This window comes from Habropoda laboriosa, unplaced genomic scaffold (assembly GCF_001263275.1).
Source record: "Habropoda laboriosa isolate 0110345459 unplaced genomic scaffold, ASM126327v1 scaffold102, whole genome shotgun sequence".
Taxonomy (NCBI): Eukaryota; Metazoa; Arthropoda; class Insecta; order Hymenoptera; family Apidae; genus Habropoda; species Habropoda laboriosa.
The window spans coordinates 2,263,333-2,269,332 of record NW_017100262.1 but is presented as its reverse complement, the minus strand read 5'-3'; positions in this window follow the sequence as shown (position 1 = coordinate 2,269,332).

Sequence of the window (6,000 nt, the reverse complement as noted above, 5' to 3'; positions counted from 1 at the left end):
GAAATTCACGCTGGAGGACGATTACCGAATCATTCATTCGGAGTTGGCACGAAGTCACGTGTAACATAGATCACGAGCGGACGTCGTCAACGTCCCCGAGGAGAGAAGGTATGAGAACGAAAGGAACAGAGGGAAGATTACGAAGAGAATGGCCGGTGTACTCGCGTTACGGTGCGTCTTGGTCGAACGGCGGGCGTCTTCGCGGTTAATGCATCACAATCATCGTGGAACCAGGAACAAGAGCCATCAGCGAACCTTCAGAACACTGGTCCAAGTATGATGGATGGCGGTCCGTTCTTGCCTGGTTCGTGAGGAAGTTATTACGGGGTTCGCGCGAGGCGAGGCTAGTCAAGGACGAGGAAAAAAGGCAGAATGTCGAGCACGCGGCCCCCTGAAACTCCCTCGAAAACCGCCTGATGCCCTTTTCTCTCCTTCTTTCATCCTCAACCTCCCTCTTCGTCAGCTGGTGTAATTGGTTAACGAGCCCAGGCAATCTCGCGTCCGATCGACGAACCCCTTTTTCTTCCCCGTCCCTCGTCCAATGGAGTTTCTTGTGTGTACTATGGAGGACGGAATTGATCCTTCGTGGTTTAATTTTGTTCGAGGGGGATGAGGGTGGAACGATGGGGTTGTTAGAGCTGTTAGAGAAATTCCTTCGGATCTGGGGGATTTTCATTTTGAAGCGTTGACGTAGGAACAGTTTCGGGGAGCTGAGAGTTTTGGGATAGCGAGTGCAGAAATTTGTGGTAGTGGAGATCTCAGGGTGATCGAATTCTAAGCGCTGGAAATTGCAACTTTGGGCAACTTAAAGCTTTCAAATTTCACGCGTTCAAATTTGCAACTTTGGTGACTCCAAAGCGCCCTGAATTTCAAGCGTTGAAATTTGCAACCGTGGTGATCCCAAAGCGCCCCGAATTCCACGCGTTGAAATTTGCTACGTTTGGAGTCTTAAGCTTCCAAATTTCACGCGTTCAAATTTGCAACCTTGGTGATTCCAAAGAGCCCCGAATTCCAGGTGTTGAAATTTGCAACCTTGATGATTCCAAAGCACCTCGAATATCAAGCGTTAAAATTTGCAATGTTGAGAATCTCAAAGCTTTCAAATTTCACGCGTTCAAATTTGCAACTTTGGTGACTCCAAAGCGCCCTGAATTTCAAGCGTTGAAATTTGCAACCGTGGTGATCCCAAAGCGCCCCGAATTCCACGCGTTGAAATTTGCTACGTTTGGAGTCTTAAGCTTCCAAATTTCACGCGTTCAAATTTGCAACCTTGGTGATTCCAAAGCGCCCCGAATTCCAGATGTTGAAATTTGCAACCGTGGTGATCCCAAAGCGTCCCGAATTTCAAGCGTTAAAATTTGCAACGTTGGGAATCTCAAAGTTTTGAAATTCCACTGGAGTCTTAAGCTTCCAAATTTCACGCGTTCAAATTTGCAACCTTGGTGATTCTAAAGCGCCCTGAATTCCAGGTGTTGAAATTTGCAACCTTGATGATTCCAAAGCACCTCGAATATCAAGCGTTGAAATTTGCTACGTTGAGAATCTCAAAGTTTTCAAATTTCACGCGTTCAAATTTGCAACTTTGGTGACTCCAAAGCGCCCTGAATTTCAAGCGTTGAAATTTGCAACCTTGACGATCACCAAAGCTCTCGAGTTCCACGCGTTGAAATCTGCAACTTTGGCGATCCCAAAGCGTCCCGAAATTCAAGCGTTGAAATTTGCAACGTTGGTAATCTCAAAGCGCCCCGAGTTTCAAGCGTCAAAGTTTGCAACTTTATTAATCGCCAAATCTCTCGAATCCCACGCGTTCAAATTCCCAATTTCCATCTTCTCAATCCTCCCAAACTCCAATCCTCCACGTTACACCTTCCAACCCCCTTCTCCCAACGCTCCCCATTCCCAAAGCCCATTACTCAAATCAAAACGACCACGAAGCAACGCACTTTCCTCGACGAAACAAATAAAACAAACTACCCATTTCCAGCGTAAGAAGCTTATAGGGTGTTCTGTCTATGTTATTAACTCAGACGAAGAAGGGGGTAGTATTACGCGACGTTCCCCGGTGTGGTTACACGTGGAGCGATGTAATAATTAACAAGACCGTTTGGCGAACGGAAGGCGCGGATATAATTGCCGTGGAAAGGAAGTAGGATAGACGAAGGCGGGCATGATTTCCAGCGAACATCGGTTACAATGTATCCTGATCAGCACTTTGTCGCGATAACTGGTTGAATTAATGAACCGCGATACCGTTGCGCGACCGCGATGGAAACTGGAATTTCGCGTCGTTCACGATGATTTATGCATGGTTGCTCGTTGAACAGCACGGAGAAAGAGAGAGAAAGAATCTTGGGGTTCTAGCTGACACCTTCGTCGATATGAATCCTGATTGCCGATGCCGTGTCGCCATCGTGATTTGAATATTCGTGACTTGCAGTGTAAACTACCTCTTTCTCTCAGCATCATCCGTGAGATTGTACTTCTTCTTCGAACCTCTCTACGTATACGTACAAGCAGCTTTTCGTGAACGTCGAGGATAGAATTCTCGTGGAAGAGAAGTACTTGAATTACGGCCACAGTGGAAGCTACGAAGCTTCGCGTTATCGGGAATAGTAATTTGACTATTACTAGAAGCGACGTTATTACCTTCACTTTATCAATTTCTACTTTTTAATCGTTGCATCGAATTTACACGTAATTTCGAAAGTAATGGTTACCCTAGTTGGAACGATAATGATCGCTTCGCCGTAACTATCTCTTCTCTATTTGTTCGAATTCTTCTTTTCTTCTCTTCCCGGTGTTGGAAAATTTCCTTTTGCACCTATTCATTATCGAATATCACTGTATATACTTTTTGTACGAGTTTCTTGTTGCTCCAGTTGCACACACGCGTGTATCCGCTGTGTATTTAGTAGGAAACTTAACTCCCGGCGTATTTTCAGAAAATGATAAATATCTCAGCCGTGATTCGTTCCTTAACGTAAGAAATTGTTACGGAGGAACAATGTTTCGTTCTCGATTACAGTTTCTCGCGATGGTAACCGATTACGAAAGCGGCAAATTCGCGTTCAACCGGCATAGCTGCACGTCAGAGCGTACGTGCACGGCCGTAATTAGATTAATACGCCGCGAAATTGGATTAAGAAAGCGAGGCGGCGGTGGCGAGCGCCGCGGATACGACAACTTTTTCGTGAGAACGCCATCAGGGTTAATTAAGGCCCCGACAGGCCGGGTGCAAACGACTTGTCACGTACGTTCAGGCCTGTCTTCTTTCCTATTCCATCCTTTTGCTCCTCTCTCTAGCCTGCCTTTCACGCTTGTTCGGCTCTTTGTTCCACGAGATTGAAACATAAATTTCATCTTCGCCGGCGTTCTTTGGCAATTATAAATTAACGAGACCACGATGATTTTTCGTTGAGTCGTTGAGTCGCGCTGCTTTGTGGCAATTTTTGATCGAAGATGATGCGAGATTTTGAGGGAAAATTGACGTTGATCGAGTGAAGTTTGTTTTGGTAAAATGATTTTACTCGTGGATGGGAAATTTGTGTGCGACAGATCGCAGAGGCTGAGATCTGTACAATCGTTTTGTAGAAAATTAGTTTTGATATTGGACATACTTTATTTTAGCGAATGATTGTATTTTTGGATGTCAGATTTGTCTGTAACGAAGAATATCAGAGATCCGCGGAATTTTTATGAGAAGGAATAAATCGTAAACATTAGCTCTAATATTATACAGATTTTATTCGCGAATGTAAAATTTCTCTAAAGTAAAGAATAGCAAAGATTGAGATCGACAGAATTTTCGCGAAAAGGAATTGATCTTATGTAGGCATTTTGGGACGGTTTATGGCTTGGTCTGCGCCTCTTGGCGAGTGACAAACACCAGACCCGAGTACCTATCGGTTCGGCCCAGCGATATATCTTTGCCTTTCGACGACAGTCCGTTCTTAGCTTCGGTAGTAGACGGACGCCGAAGAGTCCGAAATAAACTACTTTGCACGACATCCTGATTAGAGTAAAGTTCGTTAGACCACCTCCTACACTTAAAAATTAGTTCCAATATTATACGCATTTTATTTTAGTGAGATCTGCCTGAAGTAAAAAATAGCAGAGACTGAGATCCACAGAATTTTTTATAGAAAATTAGTTCCACCGTTATACAAATTTCATTTTAGTGCAAAAACTTGTCTAAAATAAATAATAGCAAAAACAGAGATCCCCAGAATTGGTTGAAAAATTTCCCACACGAATAGAGAATTCTCGATCGTATCTCACGGAAGAAGTATACACCAATTTACCCTAACGCAGAAGAATCCTCAGCTTTTCCATCGTCCCTAGAAAGTATCTAGAATTTCCAAGTTCTTGCATCCGCTCATGAAAGTGGTATTCTGAGAAATCAAACATCTTTTTCCTACATCCCTAATCTTCTCTTCTTTCTGCCATTTTCCCCTCCCCGGTTTCGTCGTATTCAATTTCCACCGGGGAGTGTCATCAATAAAGGGTGCACCACGCGTTTCTTCCTCTTATTCCCGCGTTCATTTTTCACACGTCTCGCCTTTCTTCCTTTCATCTCGTCCTTTCCTATCGACTTGATCCTTTAGCCCGTACATCCCGTAGTATAGGTCGTTCCACTCTGTGCCGTGGAAGCGTGTAAATCATTTCGAAAATGGCTACGTAGCGCGCATGTTACACACACGGCGTGTGTGAGAGACTCGAAAAAGAGCGGTCGGGATTAGAGGAGGTGCACGCAAAAGGCAGAAGGGAAGATACCGATTATGCTAATCCGTTCTAGTACAGGCGTGGCTCGAAATGTGATTACTGGAACGAAGACTAATGTGTATCGGCCTTGGGAATTTTCAAACTCGTTATCAGGCGAAAGCTGACGGGGTCTTAGCTACGCGTCGCCTTCGCCAATATGCAAATATCCGCCTTACGTCTCTGACCGTTCAATTTCGCGTAATAATCGCGATGAGGAAGGGATTATGTCACGGATCGAATTAGGCGTATCAGTTATGGAGAGTAGAATAAGTTGGAGGGATACGAGTTAATCGTGTGTACTGAGTGAGGTGTGGATTAATTGCTTTCTTTGGGAGGAAATTTATTCAGGTGGTAAGAGGATCTTTTGGAATTGTTTTGAGACGCTTTGGAGTGCTGTTGCGTTAATGAAATTCCTTAGAATCATTTTACAATATCGGTGAAATTTTGGAGTATTTCGAGATTAATTTGTATCAGTTCTACGTTCTCTAAAAATTAAGGAGATTTCTTATCGTTTTCACTATCGTTAAGAATTTCCTCGCCAATGTTCTTCAATTTCTAGCACTCCAAAAATTATTGAAATCATTCAAAATCATTCTCCATCGTTGTCAAGAGTCTCCACATCAATGCTCTCCAATTTCTACTGCTTTACAAATGATCAAAATCCCTCAGAATCATTTTCTACTATCATCCAAAGATTTCAAGCACATAAAGATTAATTTCCCTCAATTGCACACTCTTTAGAAATGAAGAAGATCCCTCAGAATGATCAAGGGTCTCCCCACCAATGTTCTCCAATTTCTACCACTCCAAAAATTAACGAAATCCTTCAAAATGATACTCAAGTGTCATCAAGAGACTCTATACCAATGTTCCCCTATATCCACCATTCCAAAAATCAATGAAATCTCTCAAAATCATTTTCACTATCATCAAGAGTCTCCACATCAAGGTTCTCCAATTTCTACCTATCTAAAAAGCAACAAAATCCCTAAGAATCATTTCAAGTATCATCAGGAGTATCCACACCAATGTTCTCCAATTTCTATCACTCCAAAAATTAACGAAATCTTTCAAAATCATTTTCGCTATCATCAAGAGCCTCAACACCAATTTTCTCCAATTTCCACCACCCCAAAATCACCAAAATCCCTCAAAACCATCCTCCACAATCACCAAAAGCCTCGATGCTCTCAAAAACTAACTTCCCTCAATTGCACCCTCTCTAAAAATTAAGCAAGC